This window comes from Crocodylus siamensis, chromosome 9 (genome assembly GCF_052110815.1).
Source record: "Crocodylus siamensis isolate JL-2025a chromosome 9, ASM5211081v1, whole genome shotgun sequence".
NCBI lineage: Eukaryota > Metazoa > Chordata > Crocodylia > Crocodylidae > Crocodylus > Crocodylus siamensis.
Genome location: NC_143403.1, coordinates 50,785,594 through 50,809,569, shown reverse-complemented (window position 1 = coordinate 50,809,569; position 23,976 = coordinate 50,785,594). Strand labels below are relative to the sequence as shown.

Below are 23,976 nucleotides of genomic sequence, written 5' to 3'. Positions count from 1 at the left end.
GCCAGCCCTATTGCCTTTAATCTGCATGGCAAGCACCATTTGTAAATGTGATCCTAGCCCTGAACGAACATTTGCTGATCCCTATCTGCTGGTTAAACTGAACAATAAAAAGGAAAAAGGATTTTTAAATCCCTTTATGCCTCTTCCTAAAAGTGTTGTTGGTGGCTGTCTAATGGTTGTGTTTCAGAGACCGACAGGAGTTGTTTTTTGTCTCCTTGAAAGTTGGTGGATTTGGATGCTGGACTTTCGCAGGTGCATTGTAAATCTAAGCATACGTAACATGTTCTCCCTCCTCACCTCCCCCACATTTGTGATTTTTTTTACTATTACAAATTTTGGGTGTGAAACTGACTTAATTGAGGTAAATGTCAGAGTTTCCCATCGAAGTAATTGAGGCTAAATGTTCATTCTGAACTTCCTTGGTCTGCCCTTTTAGAAACTTGGGCTAACAATATCATAAAAGACTGCAGTTGGATCCACAGCTGTCCCATCCCTTGTGTTGGATTATGCAAACAATTTTAAGCTCTTAGGGTAGAACCTATTAAATTCCTGACAAACAGCTGAGGGTAAAAGCTGCTAGCAGCATCCAGGCCCCTTTCAGTGTAGAACTGGGGGAGTTACAGCTCAGGCGTCAGTACATTATTCTGATCATTCTCCATTCCAGCCATGGAGATGCTCCTTTCAAATAACCCAGTAGAACATTATGCTGTTTTCTGTCTTGCTCTCTGCACATTGTAAGGTGCATGTTGTAATCTGGCAACAAATGAGGCCTGGCTCCCCGTGACTGTCCTGCCTCGTCCAGCTTGAGAGGAAGAGCAAACTACATGTGACATGTTAGTCACATCACTTAACACACGACTGGAAGGCTTTTGGATGCTGCAAAGATGAAGGCAGCATAAAAAAACTGCTTAGAACAGAATTTGCTTTGCGTCTTGTATATCAATGACTTGCATGAATTTGCTTTGTCTTCTGCAGTCATGAATAGAAGGTAATGCTCAGGTGTGTTTGAGGCAGAGAGAAATGTGTGGCATTAGATTGCATCAGAGAAATAGTTTGGGAGCAGGAAATGCCTGAAGAGAGAGGGTGCTCAAGGGGTTATAGGGACTAATTCAGGATGTGAACTACTTGGGTTTAATTTTCTGCTCTCCTTTGAGATTGTGAGCAAATCATTTCATCTCTCTGTGCCTCTCTTCCATCTCTGTGAACCAGGGATGGTTCCTTACCTGTGCTGTGAGGATGAATACTTTAAAGGTTGTTGGGACTAGATGCTATAGAAACAGGGGTTAAATAAGTACCTCAGACAGATGATTGTAGCACAGCGATGGTGAAGTACACAGGATCCACTTGCACACTTACAAGTATTTCACATGGCATTTTCTGATTTTTGAGAGTTTACCTCCGTACTTTTCATGTTCTCAGCTCTGGGGATATATTTTTACTGGGATCAGGCTTTTATTTAAACACAGCTTTTCTATTGAAATAAACTAACATGTTTTCATTTAAAACAAGCTTTAATTTCAGTGGTGTTGTCAGTGGTCATTGTACAAGCAGTGTATACTATTGGACAGCACCAACACCAGCTGAGTACAGACTGTGATGAACAGAAGAAACAAATTTTTCTGAAGTGATTGGGGAACCGAAACATCAGACACTCTGAATAGCTGTCAATTTGAGAGGGCAGCTTACCATGCTTTCTAGAAATCAGACATTTTAGACTGTCTCAAGTGAGCACTTAAAATTACCAGTCCCTCTAGGAAAATCTTGGCCATGATCTGTGTAGTTTCTCTGATCTATCCCACACCATAGACAAGAGGGGAGAAAAAACCCTCCAGGGGCTAGCTTTCAGCCAGCATATACACATTAAGGCAGCATTCAGGTCTGCAGTGCTCGTTTCCCATGTTGTGCTCTTGTAACAGTGGATATTCAGGAAAGTTTTACCATCTGCCTGTGTCTTTCCTTTCCCATTACCATAGTACCAAGTGATTTCTTTCCATCTCTACTGCGCTCATCCTGGCCAGCACATACTTTTGTGAGTATTAGGCACTCCAAATTCATTTCTTCTATATATGGGCTTATAAAGCGGGGAATCTTTTATCCCAGCCCTTGCCTGGCTAACTGTGTGGAGACTCTAGTTATAGCTCTGGGAAGCATTCAAGGAAGAAACAAGTGCAGGTATTTGCAGCAGGCAGGCACTGCAGGGCTATTTACCAGGACTTTAGTGAGGAGGGAGGAAAAACTCGCATCTTGTGTTATCACATCATTTTTGCTGCCTTTCAGCCTTGGGGCTAAAGCCAGCTGCTGAATCCTTGCAAGGAGGTCTTTAATCTCTAACCTTTACTCCTGCAGTTCAGTGCCAGCAGTCATTCTCTCCCTCTGTAGTCGTACTTACTTTACCTATATACCTACACAGGTGAAAAGTAGGAGCGGGGGGGAAGGTCTCCACTCACCATTTTAACCTCTGATGCTTTTTATGATGCAGTATGCATCCCATACCCACTCTTGCTTCTGTTTGAGTACCTTGGTATTGCAAAAACAATTGCAAACCCTTTACCTCGTATATGCAGGGGCTCGACTGCCCATATAATCTATGTGTTTTCATATTCCCTGTAGCTGCAGGATAATGGCAGCATCAAGCCAGATGACTCAGTATTTGAACTTCAGGTTCCTTTATCAAGTAATCATAGGGTTAGAGGGGACGTAGAAGGTCATCTGCAGAATGCTACTCCTAATCATCATACTACATAAAATTCTAATTCCAAAGAGAGGTCCATTTCCTTTGATTGCAAGGGAATCAGCCAAGAAACAAGGTTAGAGAACTAAGGGCTGCATGCTTTCTTTCCTTACTGATTCACTGCATACCTGGACTCTGTCAAGTCATTTTCCCTTGCTGCCTCAGTTTCCCCATCTTTAAATATCACACAGATCTCTGGCTAGGAACTGCTGTATTGTGGAGTCTGCAGTACAAATCCCTGCTGTTTGTGCAGGTGTACTACAAAGTTTTTTAGTATGGTGTTTCTGACTCTCTTTCCTTAGCAGGTAATTATGCTCCTTTATCATTATTTATGCCCTTTAAAATTTTGAAACCTCTGCCTACCTTTCTGGAGAAACTGGAATCAGTTATAACAGATTGCACGGCAGTCCTAAAATACACCTGCCACGTTGGACTTTCCTTCTTAGCTTTGCAAGTCGAGCTGTGTGTGTTGGGCCCAGCATCTCCTCTTCTTCAGTTTCCTGAACTCAGAAATCAAAATATTCTGCTCTGCTGAGCCCCTGCCTGTTGTTGGCTAAGTATCGCTTAACTTTTGATTTCCATTTCTGCTTTGCATTTAAAGTGATCCACTATCCCTCAGTAACATAGTGTGTCCTACCAAGCACGGTCAGCTCCGGTCTGAGTGAACACTCATGCTGATTGGGACAGATCTTCATACCCTAGTTCAACAGTAATTTATGGCTGTGAAAAGCCACCTTCCCTTTCTGTGCAGAGTGTGTGTGTGTGTGTGTGTGTGTGTATCCCTCACTGATACACACTGCCTCCTGTTTTCCCTAAATATATGCATTCGAGAGGGAGAGAAATCGCATGGCAGGGACTGAGATTTCAGACTTATCCATTCATGAATAATAATCAGGCTTGGTAATTCACAGTAAATGGGTATCCAAATTGGCTAATAAGGAAGGCTTTCACCCCAAACTGGAACTAGAAGAGAGACCGAGAGAATATCAACAAACATTGGCTGAAGCATATGTGTACACGATGTGACCTGAATCGGTGAAATATGCAAACCAGCACCATATGCACATGAAATAGCATAAAAATCTGTCAGCAAGGCGTGGAAACGGAGGGGGCGAGCTTGGTGGGAGGCATATGTGTTAACAGCCAGCCACGGGACATTGGCAGCAAGTGTCTCCCAGTGACTGTCTTTAACATCAGCATGGCAACTGGTGCTGCAGCTCCCATTATGGCTGCCTTCATTTTTGGTACCAGTTTTCTAACTTATTTAGGGTTTGCCTCTTCCAGGGTGAGGATAAGCTGCTTTGGCAGAGATTCAGGAAATGAAATCATTGCTCTCTTCAATCATTAGATCCCCATACATGGCAGTCATCAAGAATGAATGTTGAGCTGGGAGGGGAAAATCGTAGTTCCAAGTCTTCTCCTCCAGGGGAAGCTGTACTTCAGGAGGAGGTGCCTCCAAAGATGCGGCATCAGGGCAGGGATGATGAGGAAGGATGGATTGTGTCCGAAGTGAGGGAGCATCAGGAGCAAGAATGGGAAATGCTTGGAAAGAAACTAACTGAAGCCCAAATAGACTGGGAATTCTCTAGGTCTTGCAGTTCTCCCATGTAATACCTTTCTGGGCAAGGGATCAAAATGATCCTTTCTGATCTTAAAGTCTGATACGTTTTTCCAGGGTTTCCTTTGTTAGAGATACTAGTTCCTCCTCCAAGGCTTAGGACACTAAGCAAACTCAGTCAATTTAGGGGACAAGATCAAAGCACTGATTCTTATCCCAGTATATTTCAGTTATAAAAGTTCCTCTTTGGTCAACAAGGGCAAGATACTGTTCCATTTATTAAGTATTTAACTACAGTGTTTTTTTCACCCTTCTGGAGTCCCAGGAAATAAGTTAATGCTAAAGGTGGATGGGTCCTCTCCAACTTAGATGCAAGGCTAAGATGGCCAAAAGTAGACACATGAATAGTTTTTCAAGGATACAAAAGGTGGAATAGGATAAGTCTTAGATACCTAATAGGTGGAATAGGCTCCCCCCCCACCAGTGTCCAATGATATGCACCACCTTATTATACCTTCAAAGATGGGTAAAAAAATAGCCAGGCTGACCAGCATTCTAGGAATCTTTCTCCCTCAAACCACTGGTCCTTTAAAGGCTGCTCAGATTACATAATTTTTGATAATTGTAGCAGAAATAAGATTTGGGGCTTGTATCCTTCTCCCTTAAGAAACAAATTGATTAAGCTCCTCCAAACACATCTACCCTATAGATATTTAAAATGAAAATCTCCCCACTGGAGTGCAGTTCTGCCAGATGCTCTCTGAAGACAGTACCCTTTCTGACTTCACAGGAGAAGATGACAAAAAATTTCAGCTCTAGAACCTGTGTACCCAGCACTGCCACCCAGCCAGATTCGCCTCATCTCTTCTAGCCATCTCGTTCAGAAACAAGAGCAGGAGCACCAGGCTTAAGTTGAGGTTATGAGCACATCAGACTGCAGCAATGCACGTTGAACTACTGGCATGTGGTAGCAGGATGTGAGACTGCTACACAGTCTCCTTGCCCATTTCTTTACTAGTATGTGATCAGGTGTCTGTTATGGAGCAGTTTCTAGTAGATTGCTTTGATTGTCTGACCCCCGGGTTAAAGCTTTACCAAAGACGTGTAAATGTTTGCATGCAAGTGCTGCCCTATCAGGAACAAAGAGGAGCTGCGTGAGAGTTGAAGTGGTAAATATAAAACTAATGGTGATATCAGGATTTTCATTTATGAGCTGTGGAACTGACTGATGCAGGATGCTGTTGCGTTAGACAGTTCAGTGTTAGATACAAGGTTAGACTAGTATTTTGCATTCCATTAGAGTGACATTTGATGGGCTGTTGATCTTCATATTCCAGACTATAAATCTATTGCCAACATTGGAAAAGGACTAACCCCAATGGTTGGTTACTGAGCAATTGGGTGCCCTCAGGCAGGGAGGGGTGGGGAAGCCCCACTGTTCGGGTAGCCGGAGTGTGTTTGCTACCGCCACAAACTTCCCCAGCAGCGGCTCAGACTTGGGCCTGGCAGCCCGGGCCGCACAGCCAGTCACCGCCCACCCTCTCAGCAGCGCATGTGCAGTTGCCCAAAAGCGTTGCAGACAGACTAAGCCTTTTATTATATTAAAATAATTGTCTTCTGTAGGGGTGGCTAAGCTGTACCACATGCACCACAAGTGGCACAGGGGGTTTCTGTGTAGTGCTGCACAGCAGATCAGGAAGGGGGCAGGTAGCACAGTGGCAGATAGGGCAGGAAGCAGAAAACAGAGCAGCAGATTGAGCAGGGGATCAGAGTTGCACTTGAGGTGGGTACAGTGTTAACTTGTGGCATGCTTGCCAAAAAGATTGACCCCACTGGTCTAATGCAAGGTTCCCAAGGCTTTTTTGATGCTGCTGACTGGCAGCTATCAGAGCCAAAGGAACAGACATAAATTCTTGGTCTAATTCTCTATGGCACTTTATTTTTTTTTTTAAATAAGTTCCTAGAATTGAAGGTAGGGCTTTGTGTGTCACTTCTGCTTTGTCACGTCTAAACTTACTGCTTGGACACTTAATTCTCTGTGTGCAAATGAGCATGGGCAAGTGAGCAATAGAGTCCCCCAGGGCTCAGTCCTCAAGCCTGCACTGTTTAACATAGTTTCATAGTTAGTAGGGTTGGAAGGGACCTGAGCAGATCATCAAGTCCTGCAGGAAAGAGTACTGGGGTCAGACGACCCCAGCAAGGTGATTGTCAAGCCTTGTCTTAAAGACCCCCAGGGTCGGAGCCAGCACCACTTCGCTTGAAAGTTGGTTCCAGATCCTAGCCGCCCTCACAGTGGAGTAGCTCCTCCTGGTGTCTAATCTGAATTTACCCTCTGCCAGCTTCTGACCATTATTTCTAGTCACTCCTGGTAGTGCTCAGGGAAACAGGGACTCCCCCAGTGCCTGCTGGTCGCCTCTGCCTAGCTCGTAACAGGCCACTAGATCCCCCCTCAGCCTTCTCTTGTGGAGGCTGAACAGGTTCAGGTCCCGTAGCCTCTCCTCATAAGGCCTGCCCTGCTGTCCCCTGATCATGCGAGTGGCCCTCCTCTGGACCCTCTCCATGTTCTCCACATCCCTCTTGAAGTGCGGCGCCCAGAACTAGACGCAGTACTCCAGCTGCGGCCTGACCAGTGCTGCATAGAGGGGGAGGATCACCTCCTTGGACATGCTCGAGATGCATCTGTGGATGCATGACAAGGTGCGGTTGGCCTTCCTGACTGCATCCCCACACTGCCTGCCCATGTTCATCCTGGCATCAATGATGACTTCAAGATCCTTTTCTGCCTCTGCACTGATGAGAAGGAAGTTCCTCAAACTGTAGGTATGCTGCTGTTTCTTCCTCCCTAGGTGCGGTATCTTGCACTTGTCAGTATTGAATCCCATCCTATTCTCGTCTGCCCACCACTATAACCTGTCTAGTTCCAATTGTAGTCTATTCCTCCCTTCTAGCGTGCCCACATCCTCCCACATCTTAGTGTAATGAGCAAATTTGAACAGGGTGCTTTTTACCCCCTCATCCAAGTCACTGATAAAGATGTTAAACAGTGCAGGCCCAAGGACCGAGCCCTGGGGGACCCCCCTGCCCACATCCCTCCAGGCTGAAAATGACCCATCCACAACATCTTCATCAGCAACTTGGATGAAGGGTTTGAACACACATTGTGCAAGTTTGCTGATGACACTAAGATGTGTGGCGAGGTGGGCGCACTTGAAGGGAAAGGGAGGCTGCAACTAGATTTAGACAGACTACAAAAGTGAGCAGATGAGAATAGGATGGGGTTCAACGTAGATAAATGCAGGATGATGCACCTTGGAAGAAGTAATCCACATTGTACATACAGGCTGGGGAGTTCCCCTCTTGAAAGCGCAGAGGCGGAACGGGATCTTGGAGTCATTATTGACTCCAAGATGAACATGAGCCGCCAATGCCAGACCACAGCCAGCAAGGCCAGCCATACCTTGCCATGCATCCAAAGATGCATCTCAGTCTAGAGAGGTGATACTCCCCATCTATGCGACACTGGTCAGGCCGCAGTTGGAGTACTTTGTCCAGTACTGGGCACCACACTTTAAAAGGGATGTGGCCAGCCTGGAGAGGGTTCAGAGGAGGGCCACCCGCTTGGTGAGAGGGCAGCAGGACAGGGCCTATGAGGAGAGACTGAGGGACCTGAACCTGTTCAGCCTCAGCAAGAGGAAGCTGAGGGGGGACCTGGTGGCTGCCTACAAAGCCATCAGGGGAGATCAACAGCAAATAGGAAGAGCGCTATTCTCCCCAGCACCATCTGGGGTGACAAGGAACAATGGTAATAAGCTGATGGAGAATAGGTTTAGATTAGAGATCAGGAGGCAATATTTTACAGTTGGGGTAGCCAGAGTCTGGAGCCAACTTCTAGGGAAGTGGTCCTTGTCCCTCCCTTGGGTAAATTAAAAAAGAGGTTAGATGATCACCTGTCTGGGGTCTTGTGAACCCAGCATTCATTTCTGCCTGTGGCAGGGGGTCAGGCTAGATGATCTGATCAGGTCCCTCCTGACCCTAGCTACTATGAAACTACCCAAGTTCCCCAACAAAAATGTCTTAAGGAGATGAATGTCCCAATACAGCAGAGCATTTAAGCACATGTTTGGGACTGTTCGGAATCAGCAGAACTCTAGCACATTATTGACGTTAAGTTTGATTGAGTGGCTGTCATTTCCAAAAGTGCCAAAATATTTAGGAAAGTAAGATTCCTTTTTAATTGTGACTTAGGAACCTAAATCTCAGTGGAAGTCCAGGGATCTTTCAGTGGGACTTAGTCATCCATGTGCTTTTGAAATGTTTTATGCCATTGGATTCAAACTCAGAAGATATTCCATGGTCTGGAACCTTTAAAGGGCTAGTTTCTTTGGACACGTTTGATTTGATTCTGCTTCAGAGTGATATCATGACAGCTGCTTTGTCACTTACCCATTTTGAGTGTGTGTAGAGGGAGGGGGGCTGAATACATATTTATGTAATTCCTCAGTGAAAGAAATATTCATTGAGCTGGGATCAAGCCCCAATGTAAACAATAATAAAACAGGCACCTGTATGAAGCCTTATGTGTGGTAATCTATAATTAATGCTGTTTAAATGTGTATAATAGAAATTCAACTACTGGCTAATGGAAAACAATCCCAACCAAAGACTGTGTTGTTGTCAGGCAGCATTTTGCAACTGCAAATAACTTTTTTAATTAAAGAGAAAACCTAAGCAACTGTTACAGCCACCTACCTTACTGATAAAGGGCAGTGCTAGGTGTTGAGAGCAATCCAACACTGTTGGTTGAGGTACCACTGATTATTACAATCCCATCATCCTCCAGTGTGAGATTGTGGACTGGTTTCTAGACAGACCATGACTATAAGTGAATTCCCCTTGCCCTACCCCATTTCCCCTGTTTCTACAATGAACAGACTTTTGCAAAATTTAGCAGACAGCAATGAAGAAAGAGGACTGCTTTCTTCTGAGACTTTGATATGTAATTATATTTTTTTGATATCTTGTTAATTCTTCATTGTCATGCAGAGAACGAACTTTCTGCTCTGGGAGCTGATGGGCTAGGGTTGGCTTTTGACTCCTGGTTGTTGGGTTTTTATAGCAGTCCTGCTCCTACAGTTTCAGCCATTCTTTTTTTCTCCTCCCTCTTCATCATTCTTGAAACAGATGGAGGTCTTGGGATTTAGGGGCTGTGGATGGGCAGGTACAGGTATTGCATTTCTACAAAGACAGTCACTATTCTGCTATAAACCCAGCACCTATAAGCATTCATGCAGTTTCTCCTAGACCAAACATGCCCCTCCAGGTTACTCTCATAAGAATGAATGCTTGTGTACATTGGTCTGGTCATGTCCAGGTCTGGTCCAAAGCTCCCCCTTCTCTCTCTCTCTCTCTCTTTCCTTGAGGTTGAACAACCCAAGAGCAGAACAGAGGAACAGCACCCATTGTTCTCCACCTCTTCTCCGGACTGAAGTCCCTAGTTTGCGGAAGGTTGCAGAGGGTCTTTCTTGACCTTTCCAACCCATTCCTTGCTTCCACCAGGACCTGGAGGAGAGGAGCAGTCACTGCTTCCCATGCTTTCCCTAGATGAGAATTGCCCTGGTCTAGGGAAGGTGTAGAGAGCGAGGAAGAGGGGGTGGCTGCAGGCTGAACTCCTGTATTGCTCTCTCCCAGAAAGATTTCTAGCAGTGGAAATTTCTCAGCAATTTCCACAGCTAGAAATGAATGCCTGTTCATACCCAATGGCACCCACATAAAATTTAGGAGAAATGAGTACTTTTTGCCCTCTTGTGAATCCAAACAATATTGTTTTGCATCTGTTTAAATAGGGAATGAAGAAGTAGCTATGAATTGCAGGGCTGCTATGCTATTACAGGGAGTCTGATGATTGCCGTAAACCAGGAGTGCTCAACCCCCAGCCTACAGGGCAGTTACGGCCCTTGCCACTGTGTAATCAAGCCTGTGGGGTTCCCCGTGGGTGCATGCAGAGCCCCACAGACCATGACCCGGTGCACTAGATTGGGTGCCCAGGGCCCCAGAGCCTGTTTCTGGTACACTGGACTGGGCAGGGATGGTGTGAGCCCTGGGGCCCCATCCCAACAGGAGGCAGGCAGAGGGCCTGATCCTGGCATGCTGAGTCATCATGGGGTCTAATCTAGCCCCATGCACCTCATCTGACCTTTCGGGGTCAAAAGTCTGAACGCCTTTTCCATAAATTACAAGTGAAATTTAGGTCAGCAGTACCCTCACATAAAACTTGTATACATACAAGCCTTACATCCGTATAAATCCTCATGGAAGAAGGGTACAGCTGCAGTTCAGCATCAGCATTCCTGAGTCCTGTGCCCCACTGTGTCTCAGGCTTCTTGAGTCCAACCCCTGCTCTTGTCTTGGTGTAAGTATGGAGTAATTCTGTAGATCTGAGTGGTCCTTCCAAAAAGACTCTGCAGTACAAACTTTCTCTTATCCTCCCCTCCAAGCTGCTGTTTCTTTTGCAGCAGCAAGCATCTGACCTCTTTTGTCTGAGATTCCTGCACCTAGATATACTTCACAGGGAGTGTGCTGGTTAATAAATAGAAAAGTGGAGTAAATCATTCCCTTTCTTTCCTACCACTTTAATCTTGGCAGTGTTGTTCATGCAGTGATTTTCCTTCAGTTACTCTGCCTTTGGTTTCCTACTGGGTTTGCTAATTAAGGATACTTGATCTCCATGCAGCCAGGGCCCTACACCCATACAGATCTTACTGACTGCAGATGGCTGCGAATGAACACAATGGTTTATACCCATATTGAGTTAATTGCAGGATCAGGGCCTTGGTCTTCCACAACAGTCTGAATAAAACAGTTTCTCATTTGTTAACTGAGAATTGTACTTTTCCCAAGGAGGCCAGAACCAGGGGAGGCAGGAAGTGTGAGGTGTGGGGTAAGAGACCAGTGTTGGAAAGCAAGTCTAAGAATCTATCAAGGAATGATGAAATCCAGCTTTCCCAGCCACTAAAAAAGCAGCCGTGGGCTTTTTGAGGGTCTGCTGTAGAAGTATTGATGTGCCACTGTGTACTCCGCTGCCAGTTAGTGAACGGGGCATGGGAGGTCTAGGGAAAGGCAGTAGTTACAGAGAAGCTGCCTATTGTCATACCTCTGTGCCGTCATCTCACTGGCTCCCTGGAGAACTGAACAAATTTCTCTTAGTTCATAAATTTGGGTTTTAAAAATCGTAAGTGGGAAGTTTTTGTAAAAGAAAACTCAGTGTTTAAACTGCTGAGTCTCCAGTCCCTGGTGAGAGGCAGCGCCTGCGTTCGCATTAGATAACGTGGTGGGGGGAGACGGGGGGATGATAGCAGACAGGGTGGCTGAAGGCAAGAACATTGGACTTAGTTAGAATTCAGCCGTTAGATCTTTCCTTTCTCTCTGATGGCTGAGTGTGATTGACACTTACAAATTACCCAGCCAAAAGTGTCGAGTCTTTGACCCCTGAGTAACATCTTCGGCAAGCCTGAGATTTGCCAGCATTTTGTCATCTAATTACTACAAATCCCTTGAAAATTCACTGGCTGGTGAATTTTTAATGCGGGGCAATTTCAATGTGATGCATCGCCCAGATGGGCACGCGCGCGTGCTCCTTCTCTCTCCCTCTCTCTCCCTTCCCCCTTTTTCTCAGTCTCCCTTTCCTTTTTCTCACTTTTTCTCCCCCTCTCTTGCTCGTTCTTTCCCCTTCCTCTCTCTTCCCATCCCATTTACTTACCTTTGTGTATCTGGAGCTTTCTCTTGAACCAGAATAGCATCAGGATTCATTTTTAATGGGAAGGTCTTTTAAGGATCTGTGCCCTTTCCTTTCAAATCTCCTCCCACCCTGTAAGTGCTGGCTGCTTGTAGGTGCATAGCTCTGGTCCGTTTCAGCTTGCTCCGTCTTGCAGGCTCCTGTCTGCTCTTGGCACCAGGGTGCCTTGGTTTGCTCAATTTCACTCCCCGCTCCCCCTGCTCGTGCAGGCTGTTGGCACACCTTTATGGATCAGTCTCTACTCTGTGTGACTTTGGTTGGTTGAGATTCAGCCCTGCTTTCTAGTCAGCATCAAAGGTAAAACAGCTACATGTTGCTTTTGTTTCCCTCCCCTCAGGTCATCTGTGGATGGACAAAGAGAATGGGACATCTGCCTGTATGTTCTATGGCCAAGTGGGATTAAGCACACTCGTTACCATCAGAATCTGCTACAGCAGCCCTTTCAACCAGGGGATTAATTCACACCTCACACATAGCTGAGGCATGCCAGGCTCTTTGTCTGAGAAGGAGATACACCTGGACTCAAGAGGTGGAAGATGAGCCTTTTCCATTCAAGAGCAATACTTGCCCATCAGTGGGCACTTGTGGGACTCCTGCTAATTCAGAGATTTCAGGCTGGAACAGTATTTCCTTTAACCCCAAAGAATTTACATATCTGTCAAACCTGGGATGCCAGCCACATAAAGCTGAGAAAAAAGCTAGATACCAAGGGGCTATCAGCATTTTGCTTTTGAATCAAATTGTTCTTAAAATCTGAATAATTTAAAACATATTCCTGTACATTAAATTTTTTAATACTTTTTCTAAACACAGTTGAATCTCTTGGGGTTTCTTTTTTTCTTTCAATTTTTATTAGCCATCACCAGGTATTTATTTTAGCCTTCTAGGAAGATGGAAATATTTGTGGCAAGGCCAGGCTTTGCTGCATTCAGCTTTGTGCCTGTCATTTCCTTCCCTGCTCTCAGCCAGCTACCTCCCTTCCCTTCTCTGATTTCAAAGGAAAAGAGGCTTTGCTTTTCAACCAGGGTACCAGTTTACATATGTACGCAGCTGATAAAGTATTCCACTGCACCCCTTTCCCCTCTGGGAATCGCTGTCTTATGGCAAAACTGGTTTGTCCGACAGGGACTGCAACAGATTACAAGTGTTGGCTGCATGCACCAGGCCTTTTCTGATAACTGCATACCTCTTAAAAAAAAAATCCCAGCTATCTGTCTGGCTGCTATGCTGATCTTTGCTGTTGGCCACTTTGCCTCATATCCCAAGGAAATGGACTTGAATTCAACACCACCGTCAGATATACAGCATCATTTTGCTGTGTTGGAAATGCAACTCAAGTCTTTCCTGGAAGGTTGCACAGTCTAGCTATAGTGATTCTATATTCTTTTAATGTTACTTTTATTAGCTCTTATGTTTATGGTGGGATTCTTTTTTCAGCAGCAGCTTTACTTGTCTTCTGTTAAAGTGTATGAGCATTTTTATCATTGAAATCAATGGGAAGCCAAGTGAAGCTGATGTTCCATTCTTCTAACAATCCTGTGCTGTGTATCAAGCATGAAAGTGCTACAGGATGTGCCACAGATCAGCCGTAAAAGGTGGGTAATGACCAAACATAAGCCAGGTAAGTCAAGAGTTCAGGAGAGGGGGACCCCTTTGCAAATATCAATATGTGGCATCCTACCCTCATCTCCCAAGTTAAATGAGAATATGCTCTAGGGGAGTTAATGGTGGTTCAGGTTTTAAAAGGAGAATTTAAAATGAGGGTTTACCACTAATTGCAATGGGAATAGAGTTATGTCAACACCACACAAGTAGTTTTGGAAATCTTACCCCTCCCTTCTACTGAAACTTAGTGTTGTACCTAACGTTGGATGCAACTCCTTGGGATTAACTGATGGGGATTGATGACCCACCCACTGACTCCCAGCCACAGCTGCACAGAAGACATTTACTCCTGGCATAGAAGAGTTTAAGTAGATATGAGGTGGCATTATTATTGTTGTTGTTGTTACCTGAGAATATGCATGGTGCTGCATAGGACTCAAACATCTGAGGTTCTGGTCTCAAAGCTTTACAGTCCAAAAAGATAAATCCACACCTGGGGAGATTCCACTGAGAAATCCAGAGGTGGCAAAGAGTGAGTGACTGCTAATTTAGGAGGCTGTTTTTGATCATTTGAGACACAGAAGTACATAAAATGCTTTGGTTTCAACCGTTGAAGCCTCTTGTGCAATATGCTTTCAAATGAGAATGACTTTGCTCTTCCCCAGTGTCTTGTGTTCAGCAGTCTCAAAAGACTTCACAAAGGAAAGGTTGTACAAAAGCTGTTGATCAGTTTCACAACATGTCCTTTCTGAATCCTACCTAAGCAGGAAAGAACTTGCGGTCCTGGTTGTAACCCTCCCCTGGAGTCAAGTGCTCCAAGTGTTTTAAAACAGAGGTTGGCAACCTTTCACAAACAATGGGCTGAATTAAGAGGGGTCTAGAGGCAGGGGTTGATAGACCCAAGCACTAGATGGTGCATTCTCATGCAAATATATTTGGCAGACCTAATAAAGTCTCTTTGCAGGTCAGATCCACAGTTGTAGGTCTTGGTGATAATGAACTACAATAGTATTCACAGGCCTAGATTTTCAAAAGTGCTTAAGAAATGTTAGGGGTCCCACTCATGAAACTTCTTATAGGGCCTGGTTTTCAGACCATAGGTGTTCAAAACTCAACATCTCAAGGTGGGTTCCTAAAACTTTGAAGTCTCCAGTGTCATTTTTAAAAAGTGAGCAGTGCATATAATGTTCCCATGGTTTCTGGATGCAAGGAAGCCATGTGTAAATAAACATGCCATTGCAGTATAAAATATATTTATTAGTATATTTTGTTAAATATAATTCCTACATCACTAACCTATCCATGTATATATAAATTAAAAACAGTAAAAGTGGGAGCTTTTCTCTCTGAAGGAAGACCAGTTCAGTGATGTAATTTGAGACAGGAACTGGAGGTCAGCCTTTGAATGCATGTAAGAGGTGGATCATGTTGAAAATTGTAAGGTAAGTGCAAGTGATGCTTGGGGGAAACATTGTGGCTTAATTACAACTAGACATTTATCAAGGAAAGCCCCCAAAACTCTGATCACTTCCTGCTTCTTTCAGCATCACTGTCATGGCAAAACTGGTACCACTTGGCTAAGGAATGAATGGAACAGTAAGTAGTGAGGTTTAACTCTTGTACATTTATTTTTTAGGTATGTATTTAAGTTGGTAAATATCATCAGCCAGTGGTATTATAATTTTAGTGGCGACGAAATACAATGGAATGATCTGGCATCCCTGGTTTTATAGATATTAGGGTGCTCAAGTTGAACCTGGTCAGGAACATAGCTTTCATTTCCAAAGCTTCATGCGAGAAGTACTTACAGTGAAGTTTAGTATAACCTGCTCCTTTACAAGTTAGTACTGTCTTGTTTCTCCATCACTTCACACGTGAAATCCCATTTGGGCAACAAGTTGAGAGCCAGGGAATAGTTGGCTTTCCTTGAGTTGTTTTTGCAGATAATTAACTGCATGCCCCCTCTACTGAGGCTTGTCCTGGTTCTGCAGAAAGAAAGGAGGGTGAGAATAATGGTGCAGATGTTATTCATGATGAATGGGGAACAAATGGATGGAATGGATATCTGTACAGTAAATGTTACTATTGCCACATTGTCATGGGGAAGTGAAATAGGAGGCTACCCACTAAGTGCATTTGTACAGCCCCTAGCACAACGGGGCCCTGGTTCATGACTAGGCTTCTAAGTATTAAAAGGCTCTGCAGAAACTAAATAGTAGCAAATGGCTTCTTTGCACTGGGCGCTTCAGCCATTTGCTTGGCTGTCTTAGCACTACCCGCCAGCATAGCAGTAATTAGGCGAAGCCCTGGAATGGGACAGGACAGCGGCAGTGTATGGTAGTGCCTCATGAGGACTCATAAGCAATAGTGGCTCTGAGGGCCAGGAGTGGCACAAGCTGAGCAGAAGTCTGTGAGAAATGTCAGCTAATTAAAACCTGCTTGTATTCTTTACAGAGCACCATTCTTCCAGCAGGGATTCATCCAAACATACGTCCTGCTGTTCCATCCAATAGATCTGTGTGTTTTCATTCCCTAAATCTGTCATGATGCTCAGTTCTTAGCAGCAGAACTTATAGTACGTTACAAAGAGGTAAGTATCACCCTCCCCATTTCACAGATCAGGAAACTTGAGACATAGGCTTGTCCACAGTCACTCAGCAGGTCACTCAGACTTCAGAATAGAGCCCAGAGCTCTTGAGTCCAAGTCCTGTGCTCTCTGCTGGGTTCTTACTCCTTTGAAGTGGAGGGGAGCAAATTGAGTCCCCTGTGGTGAGGGAAGGAGTGGGGCAGGGACAAGTGCTGCCCAGCTGGGGTGTGGCAGGGCACGGGACAGAGCTGCAAGCGGCTCATCTGGGAGGTCAGCTCCCACCACTGCGTGCATCCTGGGAGGGCATGGGGGAGCGCATGCCCCCAGATCTGTGTGGGGCAGGCTGCACCGGGCTCTTCCTGGTGGGGGTTGGTCTGGGCTGGACTTCACTCAGGGCAGACGGTGACGCTAAGAGGCACGTACAGGGGGAGGGAGCTGCAGCCACCCCAGAATTTGCTGTAGCCCCTTCCTGGGGCTACTCTCTCCTCCCCACACCCCCTGGACCAGCCACGGCTCCATCCCACCCACGCCCCACCATGGCTGGGCATCACCTGCCCTAGCTCAAGCCCAAGCCCCTCTCCCTCCCTCATCGCAGGGGCCTTGATGTGCCCCCCCCATGCTCCTTCCCTCTTCGCTCCTCCCTCCCCTTCCACCACAACAGATTTACTAGCTGGATGCAGCTCTCCAAGCTGCCAGGCTGTGCTCCTTGCCACCTACATGCTGCACTGCAGCCCCACATATGCATGGGGCATTTTTCAGCCAGATTATCAGCCACATCAGGCCAATTTCCAATACAGTCAATTTCCTTTATATCAGTGCCGATCCGATATCAGACCTATGTGAAACATTTCTCTCTCAAAGGGCTTACTCTTAGCCTGGTCTGCAGTGAGCTGCCTGCCCACCAGCTGTTGCTTTTCAGGACCTGCACTGCCTTAAGACAGCCCAGAGATGCATTATTTCTTTAATGCTGTTGTCCTATGCAGATGGTTGCTAGGCTTGCTGAAGAGGAGGGATGGGGGCAGCAGGTAATCATGAATGGCTAGGATGGAAAGGGCTCTGTTATTATGTCTATAAGACCATCTCCCTGTTGAAGTATAAGCCATCTAGCTAGGTGTTTTTATGGTCCTTATTACAATATCCAGGTGGACCTGTCTTTCCAGTGTTTCTATGAGCTAGATCTTTATGAGGTACAGAGTAGATCAGTAGTCTGTGAGTGAACCTCACACAGGTAACCTATGATTTAGCTGGGAATTGAACCCAGTCTGAGCCCACTGTTCTGTCTGACGGCCCGTCCTTCCTACAGCATTGTCACTACCAAAAAAGGTACCTTTTACCCAATTATTAACCCAGTTACTGGGTTAAATGGGGCAAACTCATTTTAATTCCTCAAGGAAGAGCACCAAATAGTATGACACCAGCTCCCAAATACTTTGTGCTCCTCTGAGCTCACCATACTAACTATAGAGCAGAGCAGATCCTGATTGGGTCTGTGAACCTACTACCCCTTGGGTCAGAACACCAGTCTGTCCTGACACTCCTGTCTTCTGTCTGTCTACAGAGCCAGAGGATCAAGTTCTTTTGGTCATACAGCACCGTAATGTGCTTTATGGTCACAAGCATCCAGAACTGAAGAGTCCAGCAAACCCAGAAGCGAAAGCAGAACTGGGCAAAACAAACACAACCATAAAGGATAAGAGTGAATTTGCGCAGCTCTGCCTTTCTGGCAGCAAATAGGGAAAAGGTTGGACCACTGAGAGGATGTCTGCTTCCACGTGCTGGTTCAGAGGGGTTCAAGAATTTCTTGAGCGTGTGTTATCAGACTGGGGGTGAGTTAGAATCTGAAAAAAAAAAACCCTGGATCTCAAAAAGGCATATTTCTTTCTCATTCCAGAAAGAATGCCGATAGAGAGAGCAGGAGAATTTTTTCCCCCTCCTATTTTACTGAAGAATTTTTTTTTACCAATTTTTTGTCGCTAGGAATCATCCAGGCTTGTCCAGACAATGCGAGGGCAGAGAATTATGCAGAGAAGATAATTTCTATGGGACACATGCATTCTCACTTGTCATCTGTCTGCAGAGGGAGGGAGGAGGGAAGAGGGGGAGAGAGAAAGAAAAATCTAGTGAGAAATATAATGATGAGAGCAAGAGCTGAACCACATCAGTCAGTAGCAAACTCACGTGTGGGGAGGTTTTTTTTCTGAAGGAGGACATACCTTTAGGAGGGTATTAGATGCATTGAGTTTGCCAGTCTCAGCTGAAAAGCTGTGTGAGACCTAGATACAAATCTCTGTACCTTATCACTTTGGTATCTGGGTGCCATGCTGGTGAATGGTGTCACAAAGACTCAATAGAGACTTCAACAGACTTGGTTTCTTCTTGGGAAGCAGACTCAGCTGAGATCAGTCAGAAGGAGAGGCACCTGTGACGGCTGATTAGGGGTAGAATCAGGCAACTCCACAGCACTTAATTCATAGCCTGGTGCAGCTTGAACCAAAGTTAGCAGACACCCAGCTAACTCTCAGATCAACGTGGCATAGCGTTACCAGTGGAGTCCCTCAGGGCTCGGTACTCAGGCCAGTACTTTTTAATATCTTCATCAATGATCTGGATTTGGGAGTCGGATGTGAACTGGCCAAGTTTGTGGATGATACCAAATTATGGGGGAGGGCGGTCACACTGCAGGACAAGCTGGGAATGCAGACTGACTTGTACACACCCTCAGGTGGGCTGACCAAAACCTGATGGCCTTCAATGCAGAGAAGTGTATGGTACTGCACCTCGGTGGGAAGAACCCCCAGCATACTTACAGGCTCGGCAGTGCTATGCTCACTAGCACCACAACTGAAAGCGACTTGGGGTCTTGATCAACTACAAGAAGAATATGAGCCCCAGTGATGCTGTGGCTAGCGAAGCTAACCAAACTGTGGTGTGCATCCACCAATGCTTCTCAAGCAAAACCAGGGAAGTCACCCTCCCACTTTACTTGGCCCTGGTGAGACTACAGCTCTAGTATTGGGCCCCCACTTCAGGAGGGATGTGGAAAAGCTTGAGAGAGTCCAGAGGAGAGCCACTTAGATGATCCAAGGCCTGGAGGGAAGGCTGTATGAGGGGAGAGGCTGAGGGACTTGGGACTCTTCAGTCTGAAGAAGAGAAGGCTCAGGGGGACTTGGTGGCAGCCTACAATTACGTAAGAGGGGTACATCAGGACCTGGGAGAACAGCTGTTCTCCAGAGCTCCCCAAGGGATAACAAGGTTTAACGGCCATAAACTCCAGGAAGGCCAATTTAGACTAGATGTAAGAAAAAAGTTCTTTACAGTGTGTGTGTCCAGGGTGTGGAACAAACTATCCTTGGAGGTGGTGCAAACACCTACTCTGGACTCCTTCAAAAAACAGGTGGATTTATTTCTTGCTGGGGTCACTTGATCCCAGTTGACTTCCTGCCTATGGCGGGAGGGCTGGACCCAACGATCTCATGAGGTCCCGTCCAGCCCCTAATGTCTATAAAATCTGTGAAATCTCAATGAGTGGTATCCTAGTGCTTGACCTGTCTTGTGGGTTTCAATGGAGCCACCTAAGAGATTGGACTCCTGGTCTAATTTGGTTCTGAAGTCACAGTCTCTTTTCCTTTTTTTAATAGCACAGAATCTGGCACAATAAGAGGTGAACTCCATGTCTAGGGCCTGGTTTAAATCAGGGGCCCATCTCGCAGCATGGCAGTTCCTTTAATCTTGGAGTTTCCTCCACATGTTTTCGTGTGTGTCCCTCTGTCCCCCCGCTGCTGATTGATAGAGGGGCCCCGTGGCCTTGCTGCTTGCTCCTGATGGCCAGGAGGCGAAAACTGTGGTTTTAAGTATGCTGCAGGTTTTGCCTCCCACTGTTCGCTGCTGACCGGACAAGAGGCAAAAACTGCAGCATACTTAAAACCTGTTTTTCACCTCCCGGCCATCAGGAGCGAACAGTGGGGCACCTGTGCCAATCAGCAGTGGGAGGCATGTAGGGGGAAACTCCAAGATTAAAGGCGCCACTGTGCTTCAGTCTGGGCCCACAATTTAAACCAGGCCCTATCCATGTTCCTCTTAAGTTGGGAAATGTTTTAACCTCTTTCTTTGGGCCTTCAGTGTCCTAAGACCTGGCTCTCAGCAAGATGGCTACCGGAGTCTCACAAATACCAGTCGCAATTGTAAGCATATCACTGATAGTTCACTGAGGCTACAGCGTTAGAGTGTCACCTGTCCAGCTGCGAGTCTGAACGATGGACCATAAACAATGTTCCTTTGATCCTATGGGAGGGAAAGAAGGAGAGACGGAAGGTCCAGTGCTTAGGAAGCAAGGAAGCAGCGTTCAAAGCCTTGTTCTGCCATAGACTTCCTGGATGACCATGGTCATATCACTTAACCTCTCTGTGCCTCTGACTGTAGAAGATCTCCCAGCAGTTACCTCAATCCCAGCCTCACTGTGCAGGAGTTTCAAAGTGGGGAAGGTTCATGCAGGAGCAGTCACTGGAGAAGGAGCTGTAGGCTATTTTCATCTCAATACTTAGCACTCATAATACTCCTCATGTGATGATCTCAGAGCTGTGTCTGGGCAGAGGGGTTCAAGTCCAAAAAGCAAGTGTTCAAGACCAGTAGCTGGTCTAGTAAGTGCACAGCAGAGTTCTGGAAGTCCTGCTAACTTTGATAAATCAGTGACCAAGATAGTCAGCATTAAACTGGAGAGCAGCGTTCCTCAAGTGACTTCACAGTGCTCCAAAGCCAGAACAGGCCAGGTCCCCCAGCCAGCCACAAGTGAATGTGGATCTCTGCCAAGATCTAAATTCTCAGGTGTTCTGAGCTGGCGCCTTGGGTTGTGATGCCAGGCAGCTGACAAGAATAACAACAGGGCACTTTCTTCTCCTGTAACTCTAATTGCTGAGTGTGGAGCCCCTCTCAACGAAGAAAACGGAGGTATATAAAACTGGAGGGGGCCTCTTGGACCAGTTTCAGTCTCCAGCATCTACTACCAACCATTTACTCTAAGAGACTTATTTATCATCCACCCCAACTTCTCACAGCCCAACCACAGAACACATTACAAACCAGCAATATTCTACAAGCCACAGGTAAAACATGGGAAGCAAGAACATTGCCAGTGTCCTAGCAGTGCAGTAGTAGAACGTTACTGGGTAATGCATGCTCAGACGATCCCCAGGGAGAAAATCATGCCTCTCAGGCATGCTAGACAGCAGACTTGAGTGCATTGTCTCCTCAAAAGCCAGTTGGGCTGGTTCTGCAGTTTGGGTGTCCACCTGAATTTCACTGCTGCGACTTCCCAGTGATGACATCAGCCATAAAGAATATTGGCTAACGGGCTGTCCTGTCGGCACAGCTTGTGAACCAGTGTCTGAGCTGTCTCCTTCCTCTGAGCACCTCAGCGCTTCTGTATGTCAGAGACTAGTATCCCCATGTGGAGAAAGTGATTGTGCTCTGTATGGGGCTGGCTTCTGTTTCCATTGGTCTTTGCAGAGGGTGGACTTGTAGCCCTCCATGAACTCTCCCCAGGGATGCTCTGGTGGCTCTTGCAGGCTGGGGAAGTGCAGAGCTCACAGGCAAAATGGCTTGGCAATTACAGTCCGTAGCACTTCATAAAACCCTCTGCTCCAGTTACGCTGCAACTCCTGTGTAACTAAGAAGTAATTAGTGCCGCTTTCTATAGCGAGTAAAACCCAAATGTCAAACAATAGCAAAGCTATTAAGTTCTGTTTTTACAGCATATTTGAAGCTGAACTCTGTGTGTGTCTCCTCTCCACCGGTGTGGTGGAGTTCCCTTTGGCTACAAACCATTGCAGGAAGAGCCTGTGATTTTTAAACTGACTGAACTGTATAGCGACCACCCTGCTCTGGAGGGGGCCAGCGTTCATCTGGACACTTCTCCATTTCTCTTCACTGCCCCTTTCCTATCCAGCAGGGCTTCCCTCTGTGTGAGGCTGGGGAGCGTACACTCATGTCTGTCTTCATGTTTAGTGACTGACGCCCCACCTCCCTTCCATACACACGTTTGCTCCAGTATCTGTGCGTAACTTGCCACAGTGAGCTTCCACAGTCCCACAGCTGGCACTTCTTTCCATGGTGGCAGAGGGGAAGTGTTTGCAGCCAAAGCCCTGCCGCCACCAAGCACTGCTGAAGCCCCATGTCTGTGGACTGGATTCAGTGTCTCTGCAAGCCAGATCCAACCCACAGGCCTTAGGTTGCCAATTCTTGTCTTGGGTCATTTCTCTTTGAGGTAAGAGGTAAAACTAACGTCCTTACTTCATGGACTCACTGATGATCTCATTGCTTTCTTCATAAAATTTAGCATTGTGGTCAGAGCCCAGCTTAAATATGTGTGTCATATTTTCCCTGTGGTTTCATTCTGCTAAGGTAATTTCCTATACCTTCCTGTGTTTAAGGCTCTATTTTATAATGCCATATTCCACCACAGAAGAAGCCTCACTTCAGCATGGGAGTTGAATGGTTTGTGTATATAATCAGGCAAGGTTCTTTGGATAGATGTGATATCATTTATTATACCAACTAAATAGTTGGGGAAAAGTTCTTTGCAAGTTTTTGGGTACAAACGCCCTGCATCAGGCATAGGGGGACTGCTGATGTTGTGTTCTCCAAGGTAGAAAAGAAGCTAATTTACAACAGGCACAACCCTGTGTATATAACGTGCATTCAGCACCCACTTTCAGAAACACCTCTGGATCCTTTTCAATGGGAGCTGTGTTTTCACACATGCTAGCCATCAAGAGTGCATGGTCTTGTTTGTAGACTCATTTGAAAACATATCTGTTACATGGCTTTCTATCCTCTGATTGTTGAAAGCAATGCACCCACTATACAGAAGAAGTAATAAGGAACAGAGATGCTAGATGAATATTCTCTGAAAAATCAAGTCACTTGCTTGGATTTATTGGCCTAACTTATTTGCCAGAGTTTGAAAATATGGGCCTAAATGAATTGCTCAACATCACAAGAGCCGAAGACAGTTCTGGACTAGAACCTGCAAGTCCTGATTGCCAGTCATTAACCATGAGCACACACTCTTAAGCAAGACTTTTAAACAACACTTACCAGTTTCTTTCTAGCTTTGATCTGGCCAGCATGGTTAGGAACAGCAGTGATGTAGAAGTACAGACTTCAGCACAGACTGGCAACCTGAGTATGTACCTAGCATCTCCAGAGGACTTGTACAGCCTGTGCAGTGCTAACTTGGGGTCTAATCAGATTATTTTTTGACTCTGGAACATTTGATTGTGTTTGGGATCTTTTGCCCCCCATGCATCCAGGTCAGACATTGCACACGACTACATAGGAAGAGGCTGCTTTGGTTGGTTTTGTGCTTTATGTTTGTTGGTGTCCGTGTCACTGGGTAAGAGCTGAAGACGGCATTTATTAGCCTGTCTCTGGCTACTCCAATTAACCAGCAGCTGAGCCACTGCTCCACAGCTCCCAAGACAAACCCAACCCCACCTTCACACAGAAGGGAGGTAACAGTGCTGTGTAAAACCCTAGTCTGTTACCAAGGCAGCGGCTATGGTATCTCAGAGGCAGGCATGAATTATGGCCGAAACATATGCCCCAAGGCTTTCTCCATAAAGCCCAGCCTGCAGTGAATGGGATCTGGGAGTGGGGCGTCAGCGGCAGCCGTAAATCGCCCTTGGAGCTGGCACACAGAGATGAGG

The 23,976-nt window shown here is 46.0% G+C and overlaps 1 protein-coding gene across 1 annotated transcript in view; it reads left to right on the top strand.

The window, feature by feature from the left end:
- RBM19 (RNA binding motif protein 19) overlaps positions 1-13,142 on the top strand; it is a 128,241-nt gene extending 115,099 nt beyond the window's left edge. The window contains exon 25 of the mRNA XM_090063204.1: positions 12,419-13,142. The gene's annotated coding sequence lies outside the window, so the exon portion shown is untranslated. The remainder of the gene's footprint in view (positions 1-12,418) is intronic.
- Positions 13,143-23,976: the final 10,834 nt, after the last annotated feature.